Source organism: Schistocerca cancellata, chromosome 2 (assembly GCF_023864275.1).
Source record: "Schistocerca cancellata isolate TAMUIC-IGC-003103 chromosome 2, iqSchCanc2.1, whole genome shotgun sequence".
Lineage (NCBI taxonomy): Eukaryota > Metazoa > Arthropoda > Insecta > Orthoptera > Acrididae > Schistocerca > Schistocerca cancellata.
The window spans coordinates 624,208,171-624,223,917 of record NC_064627.1 but is presented as its reverse complement, the minus strand read 5'-3'; positions in this window follow the sequence as shown (position 1 = coordinate 624,223,917).

The following is a 15,747-nucleotide window of genomic DNA, read 5'->3' as shown; positions in this document are numbered from 1 at the left end:
AAACGCTATTTTTCAACATAATCTCCGTTCAATGCGACGTCCTAACGGCACCTTACTGGGAGGGCCTGTGTGCCCGTATGGCATCACTCCACTGCTCGACGTCGGAGCCAATGTCTTGCTGCATCAGTAACTCCCCCATCATAAATATACTGTTTCCCACAGAGTGATCCCTTCACTGGGCCAAACGTATGGAAATCGGAATGTGCGACGTCCACACTGTAGAGTATATGAGGAAGAACAGCCCAATCAACTTTTGCAAGGTCCTCTCTTGTGCGCAGACTTACATGAGGTCTTGCGTTGTCATGGAGAAGGAGTTCATTTGCACTTTTATGGCGACAAACATCAGTTTCCTGAGGGAGCGCAGCACACTTCGAAGTTGATTGTTGCATCACGAGAGAGGACACCAAACAGAACAATCTCTTCAGAGCCTCTGAAGGCCAGCTGAGAGTCCGGCTTTGAACTTGTTCTTTGTAAGTTAGGTGTTGTGGCGCCACTCCATGGACTGCCATTTTGTTTCAAGTTCGAAGTGATGAACGTATGTCTCATCGTCTGTGCCTATGTTCCACAAAAATTGTCATGATCAGCCTCATGACGCGCAAACATTCCGCATAGTTGGTCCTTCGTTGCTCTTTGTGGTCTTCTATTAAGCGTTGAGGAACACATAGAGCACACACTGGTCGGTGGGTGTGTCAGCACTACCAACAGAGACACCTACTTGTGGAGCGAGATGTTTTATTGTGATCCGTCGATCATGGTAGGACTCACGGCATGTGCGACCGACCATCACGCGACAGAGCTCAGAAGTCTGCGCGACGTAGTTGCGATGATGACATTTGCTTTTCCCAACGACCCACCGTACGTTTCTTCACTTCCAGGTCTACATAGACATTCTGTAAGTGCCAAGGAATATCTGCAATGCTTTGGTTTTCCTCGAAAAGAAACTCAGTGCTAGTTCTCAGATTGGAATGTACCTTCGTTACAAGAGCCATTTTGAAGGCTACGTATAGGGCTGTCGCCTGTGAGAGCTTCATGAAACTGTAGGGGCTGGAGTGGAAATAATCCTCATGTCTGGCAACAAATTCCGCATTTTTACAACCAAAATCCTCCCCCCCCCCCCCAACAAAAAAGAAAAAAACGTTCCATTACTTATCGAACCCCCTTGGTTTCTTAATAGTGAAGCCCTTAGAAATTTAAAAATTGGACACTGGCATGAGGAGTACCGTGCTGCGACCATCAGCCTACTTGTTGCCACGGGCCTGGCCACACCACGGTGAATCGGCAGAGCTGAATCCGGCACGCCGTGCCAGCAGCTGGCGGCGCGGCGGCATTTCGAAGCGCGCGCAGGGCGTGGCCGCGCTCGCGAGTCGCCCGCCACGCCTCGACTATCGATAACAGCAGCGCGAGTGGCATTGTGTGCCGCCAGTCGCGGAGGTCGCGCTCGCAAATGTCGCACGTCGATACCATCTGCACGCGACCGCCGCGCAGTCTCCGCCCGCGCGGACCGCGCCGCGCCGCGCCGCCTCCACACGAGTGGTGACGAGTACAGCGCTGATCGCTGCGTTGCGTGAGGGACGCCTTGTCATCGCAGCTGTCAGCAGCTGAGGCCTCTGTCGTTATTACACTGTGACAAGCAGGTGCGGTAACGGGGCAATGAGTGAATCTCATTCCACAGTGCCTAATGCCAGGGCTTTGCCAATAGTAATGCAGACGTCATGAAACCTCCAATAACCAACTGAGACGGTTCAAGTTACAGTAATTTTTCGAGAGACTATTGCTACATGCATAAGTAACAGAAGGAATACTTCAGTAGATCGACGAAAGACGGAAGTAGAAAAACGTTCAGGAAAGTTCAGGAATACAGAAACGCAAGACACTTACCAATGAAATAAATAGGAAGTGCAGGGAAACTACACGACAAATGTGAAAAAAATTCGAAAAGAAATTATTATCGGAAGAACTGTTTCAGAATATAGAAAAGTCAAAATAACCTAAGGTGAAATTAAAAGCAATGACGGTAACATTATGAATACAATGGAAATTACGCAGTTAAATGCAGAGCAGAGAGCGGATAGGTGGAAAGAGTACATAGAAAGCCTCGATGAGGGGGAGGACTTGTCTGATGGCGTGATATAAGAAGAAACAGGAGTCGACAGGAAAGGGATAGGGGCTCCAGTATTAGAGTCAGAATTTAGAAGAGCTTTGGAAGAGTGAAAATCAAATAAGGCAGAAGAGATACATAACATCCCACAGCAATTTCTAAAATCATTGGGGAAATGACAACCAGACGTCTATTCGTGTTGGTGTGTGGAATGTTGAGACTGACGATATACCATATGACTTCCGGAAAAACATCATCCACACATTTCCGAAAACCGCTAGATCCAACAAGCGCGAGAATTATCGCACAATCAGCGTAACAGCTCCTGCAACAAACTTGCTAACAATATTAACAGACAGAAGAATAGAAAAGAATATTGAGGATTGTCAGACGACGATCATTTTGGGTTTTGGAAAGGTAAAGACACCAGAGACGCAATTCTGACGTTGAAGTAGATAATGGAAGCAAGAATGAAGAAACATGAAGACATGTTCATAGGATTTGTCGACCCGGGAAAAGCATCCGACGGTGTAAAATGGTGGAAGAGAAATGGGGGTGAGATGTAGGGAAAGGCAAGAACCAAGAGGGAACAACAAGACTACAAGCGCAAGGAAAAAATGCAAGGATAAAAAAAATATGTACGACAGGGATGCACTCTTTCACCACTGCTGTTCAATCTATACATCGAAGGGGCAAAGATTCAAGAATGGAACTGAAATTCTGGGTGACAGGATATCAATGTTAAAATTCTCTGATGACATTGCTACCGCCATGAAAGTGAGAAGAATTATAGAACCTGTTGAATGGAATGAACAGTCTAATGAGTACAGAATATGGATCGAGAGTAAATCGACGGTAGACTAAAGTAATGAGAACTTGCAGAAATGAGAATAGCGAGAAACTTAACATTATAATTGGTGATTACGAATTAGATGAAGTTAAGGTCGGAGCAAGCAGGACATAAAAGGCAGACTAGCACTGGAAAATCGGGCATTCCTGGTCAAGAGAAGCATGCTAGTATGAAACATAGGTCTTAATTTTAGGAAGGAATTTCTGAGAATGTACATTTGGGGCACAGCGTTATATGGTTGTCTGACATGGACTGCGGCGAAACCGGAACAGAAGAGAAGCATTTGATATGTGGTGCTACAGAAAAAAGTTGAAAATTCGGTGGGCTGATAAGGTACGGAATGAAGAGGTCCTCCGCAGATTCGACGAGGAAAGGAATATATGGAAAACACAAGAACAAGGGACATGATGATAGGATATCTGTTAAGATATCAAGGAATGACTTCCATCGTACTAAAGGAAGCTGTATTAGGTAAAACCTGTAGAGGAAAACAGATATTGGAGTACACATAGGACATAATTGAGAGCGTAGGTTGGAAGTTCTATTTTGAGGTGAATAGGTTGCCACAGAAAAGGAAATCGTGCGGGGCCGAAGAAGAATGAAGACTTGGAAGAAAGAAAACTGCTCCACGTATAACATTGTTTTGTTGTTGTTGTCGTCTTCAGTCGTGAGACTGGTTTGATGCAGCTGTCCATGCTACTCTAACCTGTGCAAGCTTCTTCATCTCCCAGTACCTACTGCAGCCTACATACTTCTGAATCTGTTTAGTATATTAATTTCTTGGTGTACCTCTATGATTTTTACCCTCCACCCTGCCCTACAGTACTAAATTGGTGATCCCTTGATGCCTCAGAACATGTCCTACCAACAGATTCCTTCTTCTAGTCAAGTTGTGCTACAAACTCCTCTTCTCCCCAATTCTATTCAACAGCTCCTCATTAATGTGATCTACCCATCTAATCTTCAGCATTCTTCTGTAGCGCCACATTTCGAAAGATTCTATTCTCTTCTTGTCTAAACTATTTATCGTCCATGTTTCACTTCCATACAGGGCTACATTCCGTACAAATACTTTCAGAAACGACTTCCTGACACTTAAACCAATTCGCGATGTTAACAAATTTCTCTTCTTCAGAAACGCTTACCTTGCCATTCCAGTCTACATTTTATATCCTCTCTACTTCGACCATCATCAGTTATTTTGCCCCCCAAATAGCAAAACTCCTTTACTACTTTAAGTGTCTCATTTCCTAATCTAATTGTGTTGTGTGCTGTCCTTAGGTTAGTTAGGTTTAAGTAATTCTAAGTTCTAGGGGACTGATGACCATAGATGTTAAGTCCCATAGTGCTCAGAGCCTTTTGAACCTAATCTAATTCCCTCAGCATCACCCGACTTAATTCGACTACATTCCATTATCCTCGTTTTGCTTTTGTTGATGTTCATCTTATATCCTCCTTTCAAGACACTGTACATTCCGTTCAACTGCTCTTCCAAGTCCTTTGCTGTCTCTGACAGAATTACAATGTCATCGGCGAACATCAGAGTTTTTATTTCTTCTCCATGGATTTTAATACCTACACCGAACTTTGTTTCCTTTACTGCTTGCTCAATATACAGATTGAATAGCATTGGGGATAGGGTACAACCCTGTCACACTCCCTTTCCGACCACTGCTTCCCTTTCATGTCCCTCGACTCTTATAACTGCCATCTGGTTTCTATAAAATTGTAAATAGCCTTTCGCTCCCTGTATTTTACCCCTGCCACCTTCAGAATTTGAAAGAGAGTATCCCAGTCAATATTGTCAAAAGCTTTCTCTAAGTCTACAAATGCTAGAAACGTAAGTTTGCCTTTCCTTAATCTTTCTTCTAAGGTAAGTCGTAGGGTCAGTATTGCCTCATGTGTTCCAACATTTCTACGGAATCCCAACTGATCTTCCCCGAGGTCAGCTTCTACCAGTTTTTTCCATTCGTCTGTAAAGAATTCGCGTTAGTATTTTGCAGCTGAGACTTATTAAACTGATAGTTCGGTAATTTTCACATCTGTGAACACCTGCTTTCTTTGGGACTGGAATTATTATATTCTTCTTGAAGTCTGAGGGAATTTCGTCTGTCTCATACATCTTGCTCACCAGATGGTAGAGGTTCATCAGGACTGGCTCTCCCAAAGTTATCAGTAGTTCAAATGGAATGTTGTCTACTCCTGGGGCCTTGTTTCGACTTTGGTCTTTCAGTGCTCTGTCGAACTCTTCACGCACTATCGTATCTCCCATTTCATCTTCCTCTACATCCTCTCTCATTTCCATAATATTGCCTTCAAGTAGATCGCCCCTGTATAGACCCTTTATATACTCCTTCCACCTTTCCGCTTTCCCTTCTTTGCTTAGAACTGGGTTTCCATCTGAGCTGTTGATATTCATACAAGTGGTTCTCTTTTCTCCAAAGGTCTCTTTAATTTCCCTGTAGGCAGTATCTATCTTACCCCTCGTGAGATAAGCCTCTACATCCTCACATTTGTCCTGCTTAGCCATTTAGCACTTTCTGTCGATCTCATTTTTGAGACGTTTGTATTCGTTTTTGCCTGCTTATTTACTGCATTTATATATTTTCTCCCTTCATCAATTAAATTCAGTATCTCTTCTGTTAACCATGGATTTCTACTAGCCCTCGTCTTTTTACCTACTTGATCCTGTGCTACCTTCACTATTTCATCCCTGAAAGCTACCCATTCTTCTTCTACTGTATTTCTTTCCGCCATTCTTGTCAATTGTTCCCTTATGCTCTCCCTGCAACTCTGTACAACCTCTGGTTCTTTCAGTTTATCCAGGTCCCATCTCCTTAAAATCCCGCCTTTTTTGCAGTTTCTTCAGTTTTAATCTACAGTTCATAACCATTAGATTGTGGCCAGAGACCACATCTGCCCCTGGAAATGTCTTACAATTTAAAACCTGATTGCCATTAAATTCAGAACATTTACAGTATCAAAAAGGTTCAAATGGCTGTAAGCACTATGGGAGGTCAATAGTCCCTTAGACTTAGAACTACTTAAACCTACTAACCTAAGGACATCACACACATCCACGCTCAAGGCAGGATTCGAACCTGCGACCGCAGCAGCCGCGTGGTTCCGGACTGAAGGGCCTAGAACCGCTCTGCCACCGCTCCCAGCATTACAGTATCGTTAGAGATTTGCACGGAGGAGAATATCTGCGGACGTTTGCTTACTGATATTCCACTGATTGTAATGTGAGACGCTAAGCATCAGTAGCTCTCTTTATGTTCTTATACTTTATCGTCATGTAGTAGCCATACTTTGTGGTTAACTGTTAAGGGTAGTGTCAGTATTATAAATATCTAATGCAACATCTGCACACAAATAACGTCTAGTGACTTTACCAAAGACTGTCTTAAACGTGTTTAAGAGTATGCAGCGCAACGCTTATAACATTCAGAAGCATTACACATCATAAAATGATTTTGTGTTCTGGGGAATTAACATAAATTTTACAAACTATGTCATTAATGTATGTAAGAGGTGACGGCAACTTTTAACACGTCTTGATTCGATCTACCTGTGTTACGGAAATGTTCGAAAAGAATTGCACAGAATCACTTTCAGCAATTGACAGAAAGGTGAAAACTTCATCAAGAAAATGTGCAGATCATATTGTATTAAAATTGGATCATGGTCGTTCTCTACATTCTCAGTTTATCGAATGTGAATTACGAGATTCTACTTCAGACAACTCAGCACAGGCGCAAGGCTCCCCACCAGAGCTCCGGCGTAAACAATTGGTCAAAGTTGTTTACAAAATTTTAAAGCCTTACGAACGCCGGTAAGTTATGGAACGGATAGGGATAGTATTTCTCTTATCCTCACAGACGGTTAGCTACCGTTGAACTAGGTACTCGGAATCTCTTTCAAAAATGTCTAGTGTCCAATGTCATACCCACTTTTTTGTTACCTCGTCTGTGACATTAAATTTTTTCCTCAACGGCTGCTTTTTATTGACTCAAATAGAGGTTGGCTGGTGTTAAAACCAGGCTTTATTGCAGATGTAGTATCTCCAGTCAAAAAATTGTATGTCATCTACCCCCACACCATCTGTATAAGCCATACGCCTTACCGAGCGAGATGGCGTAGTTGTTAACACGTTGGACTCGTATTTGGGAGGACGACAGTTTCGTACGGCCGTCCTGATTTAGATGCTCATTTCTTTCCTCGCACTTGAAACAATCAGAGTTTGTGAATGTTAACTTATACCCCCCCCCCCACTCCTACAGCTCGGCCTCTACAGTTCCTACATTCCAGTCCTTTCTAGGTCTACCTCTTATCCGCCTTCATAAATAGCTCCATGCCCACATCTTCTGAGGTGTTATGTTACTACCCATACGTCTCAATTACTCGTACAGTTCCAGTTTTATCTGTATGCATTGCATGAATTTTGTATTTATTTACGACATTTGCGTGATGTTTTCAATGGTTACACTTTTCATTATTATGATTTCCTAGACTTTCTCCAAAGCAACATTTCCATTGCTTCAAGTCTTTCTTCCATCTTCTTTGTTGATGATCTTTCCCATAAAACTCTTTATAACTTGATTATACTGTCGTTTCATAACATTGGATGAGGATCCTTAATTACAACCTTTGATTTCCTTAATTTATTCTGTACATCTTGAACATATCTTCGTCCCGCTGTCAGTGTGACATCCAAATACCATAGGCTGTTTCAAAATGAATATGCAGGTTTTAAGGCTACGTAGAATTTATTATATTCTACTTATAATTATAAATAACACATCAAATGAAAGAGCAACTCAAACAGATTTGTTTGTACACCCGTGCGCAAAGGGAAGAATATGGAACGACCAAGAATGAATGAAAAACATCTTGACCGAGTGAGAGTCTATCACGCGTAGTCCCAAGAAATCAGTTGATCCTTCTCAGTTATTAAAAGCTCTAAAGCCGACATTTTACGGTTTTCGAGCCAACTCCGCAAACGAATTTTTGCCGCATGAGATGATTTTTTGGATCATGTCGTCTTCAGTGGTGAATCGATATGGAAATGTGAACACATGTAATCTGTGTATCTGGGGGTCAGCAAATCACTAGATGCAACGAGACACCTCTCGAATTTTTCGTGAAACAACTGTAACTGGTGTTTCTCATCTTGATACTCCAGAACTAGGACTCTATCTTCAACTGGAAGAAGCTGAACCGTAGAATTTTATTTGGCAACAAAATGGTGCGCCATCTCACTGGCATAACTCAGCACGCGGCTGGTTAAATGACGTTGTACCCGACCGCTGGATGGGCCGCAAGGCACATGATGACAGAGCACGTTTTATATGACCTTCATGTTCACACACGATCTGAACCCATGCAATTTTTGCATTTTGAGGTTCATAAAGAATGATGTGTGTATGTCTCCGCTACCAGATAAGCTATCCAATTTCAGACACAACATTGTTGTAACAGTTAGTATAGACACAGTGATCAAGATTTGGGAAGAACTTGCCTACCGCTTCGATGTGTGACGATGGTGCTCACATTGTACATTTTTAAGAGAAACTGTTGTAGTTGCTCTTTCATTTAATGTATGATTTATAATTGTTAAGTTAAATGTAATAAATGTTACGAAGCCTTAAAACTCGTATATTCATTTTGAAACACACTGTATTATGAGACCATATTAATAATTCACTTCGCGGTTTTCAAATCGTGTCCTTCCTCTCTTGTGGCCATATACTGCTGCTCTCTAACATTTCTTTCGGAACTCTGTGCCTCGTATTCCTCCACTGACTATATAAATATACAATAAGTCTTCCTCATTCTTGGTACAGTCAAACGGTCGTCTGCAGACAGTAAACTACATTTATACCTCCATTTTCCTGCTTGAGTACCTAGACGTCGTCATAGCGAATTAGGTAAATTTCAGTCATATTCTTTCTTATGGTTATCTTAAGTTTCTAGAGCATCTCAGTGGCTGGCTTTGAGTACTATGGGACTTAACATCTATGGTCATCAGTCCCCTAGAACTTAGAACTACTTAAACCTAACTAACCTAAGGACATCACACAACACCCAGTCATCACGAGGCAGAGAAAATCCCTGACCCCGCCGGGAATCGAACTCGTGAACCCGGGCGCGGGAAGCGAGAACGCTACTGCACGACCACGAGCTGCGGACAGTGCACTAGTGCTGTTAATGGTATGGCTGAGTTCTAGGGTGAAAAGATAAAACAGAATACAACTTCTAAGATTTTGGAGAGGAAGTGTAACGCCATATTCTAGACTAATTATTCGTTCACAGGTCACAAAGATATACATAAGTTCCGTTTCCTTCAGAGTACAAATACTTCAAGTTGATCACAGCACAGTGCTAAACTTTAAGATTGTCATCCCTGGCTGCAACTGCCGAAGACACTCACGTCCCACATCCAGGCTGGTTATAATTAAACTTCCGCTACTTGAGCCAGTAGAGACCGAAAACTATTTACCATTTTGATACCAAAGCTTAGAGGAATGATGTTCAGACTGTGCGGTGTGGGATTTGCCTTGTTAGTAGTGTTGGTGCCATGAGCTGCTGTTTGGCGCCGGTACTGGTATGGCAACGTAGGGTTGAAACACAAGCATGAGTGGGCATTACAGTTGCAGACAATGAACAGGGTTATGGACAAGGTGAACAGGACATTACTCGTAAAGCTGTCTTATCAAAACAACAGCAATAGTGAAACTTCCTGGCAGATTAAAACTGTGTGCAGGACCGCGACTCGAATTCGGGACCTTTGCCTTTCGCGGGCAAGTGCTCTACCATCTGAGCTACCCAAGCACGACTCAGAACCCAAGTTCGAGTGTCGGTCCGGCACACAGTTTTAATTCGCCAGGAAGTTCCATATCAGCGCAAACGCTGCTGGAAACATCCCCCAGGCTGTGGCTAAGCCATGTCTCCGCAATATCCTTTCTTTCAGCTAGCTCTGCAAGGTTCGCAGAAGAGCTTCTGTGAAGTTTGGAAGGTAGGAGACGAGGTACTTGCAGAATTGAAGCTGTAAGGACGGATCCTGAGTCGTACTTTGGTAGCTCAGATGATAGAGCACTTGCCCGCGAAAGTCAAAGGTCCCGAGTTCGAGCCTCGGTCCGGCGCACAGTTTTAATGTGCCAGGAAGTTTCATATCAGCGCACACTCCGCTGCAGAGTGAAAATCTCATTCTGGAAACAGCAATAGTGTTGCTGCTCTTCACGAGTATCGACGCTTTAAAGGAATGCAGAGAGGTCCTGTTTCCGCACCGTGGTTGAAAAACGTGATTCAGATGTTCAAATTAACTGGTGATTTTGGAAGTGGTCCTGGGAGAGGCCGACAGCCAATTGCGCCACACGTAGTTGGAGAGCATGCTGTTGCCACGGCTGAGAATAGTGGACGCAATGTGCGATCTTCAGACAGTGCACGAACTGTGTCGCGACAGCTGAACATTCCGTCGTCCATCGTTCGAAACATGCTGCGAACAGTTGTGAAAAGGTACCCGTGCAAGCTTCAAGTGCAGATGGTAAGACGTTTGTAATATCGAACGCAAACATGGTACGCAAGTAACAAATGCTATCCCCTCATATGGCAATTACAATGTGTTTCTTTCAATAGTCCGTTCGTTATTTCTCTTCCGCATGTCCTTACAAATGTTGCCACAACGTTCCATATCCTACGATCACTAGTTTTTCATGGGGCCCTCCCAGTAGCAACCTTATACATCACAACGGAAACGTACTTGAAGTACAAATACTGATTACGTCGATCGTGGAATAATGTTAAATGTGAACAGTGCAGCCCCCCCCCCCCCCCCTGTGCGAGTGTTTAACAGAATACAGTGAATTCTATCAGATCAACTTGGTACTGTTGGTGTGCGTGGCTCCTCTCCCTGCTAGACAATAGCTATTGCAGCACATCATAGCAGGCAGTACAGATCAATAACCGTGGGAAGGACCAGGAACACACCGTTCCTGTGTCTAGGGACTGTTGTCAGCCTGGAGTGCTAAAGGCTAGCTTTTATTAGTACTGCATATTTACCCCCTTTCCTCCCGGGCGTGTTACCGTGGTGCGACTGTGAGCTCTTCAGACAACAGACTTGCTGACATCTTTGAATTTTGCCACAAAGTTAGTGGAAATATGTGTACTTCTGTTGAACAGATCTCGTAATGCCCACCGAAAAATTTGTCCCATTCCTCTAACCCGCAAGCAGCTCCTTGTCATGACGCTGTGGACCAGTAAATCTGCTTCAAGACGTCTGAGAGTTGTATTTTCAGTGTAAAAATGACCTTTTTGTGCTACCACGTTGTGAATTTCACTGCTCACAAGAAAAGTAAAATCTATATTGAAACATTGTGGACTAGCTGACTGTTTTTTCTTTAAAATACGCCCGTATTCGGCTCCCATCCCAGTTATAGGTAAGTCTTGCCGGTCGCTGTCTTCAGCACCTCACCTTGCCTCTTTGCCGGTTATGAACAACTTCTGTACACTACAAAGTATGTGGCGGTGCAGAGAGCCGAGACATCTCAAGACTTAGTTATCAAGTAAATCATTCCTATCCCAGGTGTTGACAAGATTAACCAGGAACATTGCGAAACAGCTAGCCATAGCCTCTTCCCTAAAAACAAGACACCTGTAATTTGAGACTCTTTTGCATCCAATATCGTTATTTTTTTTCTCAGTTTGGGCAGTTAAGGAGGCGTGGGCTGAGAGGTGGGAGACCACAGGGAAATCGAGTGGGCTTTCCCTGACTGCTGCTCATTTGAGAGACCTTCTCTGACCAGCTACTAATTTGATGCTCCGAAATCACGGCAGGGCTATTTTTTTGTCTGCGCGCATGGAGCCAAGGCTGCGATTGGCGAAATCGTAGCACTGCGCATTCGTCTTAAACACAGAGCCGCTGTCAGTTCATCGGTCGCGTGATTAAGGGAGAGAGCGTATCGAAGATAGGAGGAGCTGTACTGTGCTGCAGCCGTTATTAGGCTGCTCTCTCGCAACGTGTGAGAAACTAACGGCGAAATGCTGCCGAATGCCTCTGACGTTCGACACTGAATTTTCATTTTCGGCTGAGAGCATCATCAAGTGTGAAAATTGAGCATGCTTCTCTGGAGGCTCCTTAGAAAAGCAGCAATTTGTGGGGAAACGTGTGGCTAAGCCGACGTGTCGAGATGAACGATCAAGACAGATAGCTACTCTATTCCGCAATAACAGATCTGGTTAAGCCGTCTCTAGTAATACATGACCCTGGCTTGCATCAGTTCAAGTAATCCGTGGACGTATCCAGAATACATTTTTATTTACTGATTTATCAGTTGAAGACACGTAGAATCGCAATAAAGCGGCCAATTGCAGGTGTGAGCAAGGGTAAGGGGTACGGAGGAATATAATATTATCAGTGGTTTCACAAGACGACAACAGTGCTTATAGTGGAATAAGTGAATGTAAGGAGCGGAAAGAAACAGTAATTTACACGCGAAATAGAGGAATTATATTGTGTTTTTAGACATAACTTACTGGAGATATGGAACTACAACGGACAATTTCGTGAAGAGTTTTGTCGCTGATATGTGGTGGAAGAAGAGACAACGTGACGTTCGTTCTACGACATTTACAATCTATATATTGGCACGTATTTTAAATTTTCATATCTAAAGAAATTTTGAGAAGTGAAATCACTGGTAGTATGTGTCTAGCAAAGATGTTGCTAAATCTTCCTAATTGTTGGAACTTGCCACACGATTAGTTTATCCCAGGACAGGAACTAGTTGCTAACGGAGTAACGCGCCCGTGACATACTTCATGTACATTCGTACATATATCGTATTTTCTTCTCCAGATACCAAGAACACTAGCGAAGTACACGCACCTTAGCAAGGCAGCTGCGTGTCGCGCAACGCGCGTTCGTTGACGTGCTGCCGAGCACGGGCTGCATCCCTGTCACTATCTTTAAAGCAATACGTGCATCCTGCAGACCGCCGTCTGCGAATGCAATTCTATTAGTGGTTCAAACAACAGACAAGAAGCCGACGACGACTTCGTAAATGCTGTAGCATGGTCAGATGAAGCAACGTTGTCTCTTGAGGGTGTCTACAATATACATAACGCCCACCGTTCGTGTGACATTAACCCGCACGACATCCGCGACCGTGGATATCAAATTCCCTTTGGCATCAACGTCTGGGCAAGAATAATGGCAGACAGGAGTTTGAGGCTCTACTTGGTGCCTGATTGACTGCGCGAAAGTATCATACATATCTCTCAAACTATTTACTTCACGCACTGAAAAATGTTCATGTTCAGAAGAGGCTGTGCTTCCAACATGACGGTGCACCTCCACATTTTGGAATTAATGTGGGATGGTATTTAAACGGAACATAACCAGGGAAATGGTTGGGTGGGAAGATCCAGTTGTAAGGGCTCCGCGTTTACCTGATCCAAATCCCCTGGATTTCTTCCTGTGCGGACGCTTGAAGGACCCCGTGTATTCTCCTCCGCCAACGCATGTGTCAGAAATGGTCTCGCTTGTTCATGCTGCTCTTGTATCTGTGGATACAGCCATGTTACGAAGAGAAGACAGTTGTACGATCCAGCGGGTCGCGCAATGTTTAGACGTGCAGGGGGTCGCTTTGGGCAACTGCTCTGAGAACAACGTGTTCTTTTGTAAAACGTCCTTCCGTCATTAATGTGAAATTATTATTGTCAGTGGTTGCATGTAGTATAAATGACTGGTAGATGTTGAGTTATTTCATTGTGCATTTATCTCTGGCGTCTAGAAACTGATGTTGTTTTTGTAGTTATTCTGTCCTATGTCAAGTCATTTGTCTCAACTATTTCTGACTCGTCTGATTACATTTTTTTGTTTGTTCACCATTGCAAAAGATTGCACTATGTAAATATAGGATATGTGTGGCTTAAGAAACGGTGTATACTACAGTATTATATGACAGAATGAAATTGGCAAATGAAATCAAATACACCTCTACCCAGAATCGAACACTCCTGCATGATAACCCAAAACGCTGTCGGCTGCACCAACTCCACTTGGTGGCAGAGGTGGCTACTGCACATATGATTATTTATAGTGTTGCTCGATTGCCAGATTTAATGTCCATTTACCGCCTGAAGTATGTGCAAGACAAAATTTTGTGACAGGCATTTTTGTGTCGGTAATACATAAGGAATTGCATTGCGAAATCCGAGTGCACGAATCGTTCTTCACCCTATCTTAAGTGTGTTTTATGGATGTTCCTTTCAACATAGAGGGATCAGTTGAGTAGCTGATTATCAGAGCTGGACATATGACGATTACAAGAAATTGAGATAAACGTCGTTCTTTATTTTGAAGTATGGAGCTATTATATTTCCACGCTGCTTTAGACATCATTAACTTTAATACCACAGGAAAGTAGCCAATATCAGTTTCATTAGATAAACGATTGAAAATTGTCTTTGAAAAGACAGGTGACCTTTGAAACCAAACTACGTAGATGTCCACTTCTGTTGCGAACGTGCTTGCATGTGTCCAACTTTGAGGCACAGGGATTCATTTCATAATGCTGTAAATCATTTAAAACGGTATCGGCTGGAAAATTGTGGGAATTTGGACATAAAGTGAAAGAAATTAAGTTTTAATCTATGTTATATCATTCAAAAAAGTAAAAACTATAATAATATGAGTGCTACGTACAAAATAAGACGTAAATTTTAATGAAGTGTAACATGTTTCGCTCATTTACAAGATTCTGACCAGTAATGAAACTTGTTTGTATCTTGTAGTTATTAATTTATGAGAAAATTGCCAGAGGAAATTAAAATTTTAATTTATATTTGAGAATCTGAATGCAGATAGGCTTGAGTCTCATCTTGAATAGATATTAAAGCGAGATCATTGCCAAAATCATTCTGCTGTATTTTACATTCGCATCCATCATCACGTCACGAGTTGGTCTCTGCCGTACATTTTTGTAACGCTTCCAGTTTTCTCCAAAATGTATAACTAGCAGCCTGTCCACATTTCGAAGTTTTTCTGTCTTCATTGGTATACCAATGGCAATGTTCCCATAGTTCATATCTTCCTGTTTGCTGTTGACTATAGAAACTGGTCTCTCTGTTCCAATATCAATGCTGCGAGCAAGTTTTTCTTTGATCACCAGTTTGCCTGCCCTCGTTCTCCAAAAAATTATGCGCTTGTATACTGACAGTTTGAAGTGAAGCTGGCATGCTGATTCACATGGCTTGTTCTTTCCAATCGTGAGATACCCAATCTCTTACGACGAGTCCCATACTTCTCAAAAACTTTGTGAAAGCGTTATTAATGATGGTATCCTTTCTTCCGAGATCTCTTTCTACAAGGCCGAACACTATCCGACGGTATGAAAGAGTGGCCAGTAACTGGGCAGACTATTTCAATCTTCATTACGTTTTCTGGTGTGTTATATAGCCAGGAACTTTTTAAACACTGTTAAAATATTGATATTCTTTTATGTATCTGGTTTCTTATTATTTCATATATATGACTACAGTTGCTGAGGATGGATAAAATACTAAATACTGATATTCTTGTTTTGCCCTGCACATACATCTGTCACTAGGCGGATGGTGTGATAGCCTGAGAGATCAACGGCTTCAACTCATTGAATACGACGAAAGCCATCTCATTCGACGAGTTCGTGACTTAATCTTCCGTCCAATTGTATACCGATACTCTACCAGAGTTTAAACAATCACTTGACAAGGCTTGAGCAACGGGAAGGTTATAGCAGTAAAGTTGCCTGGAATA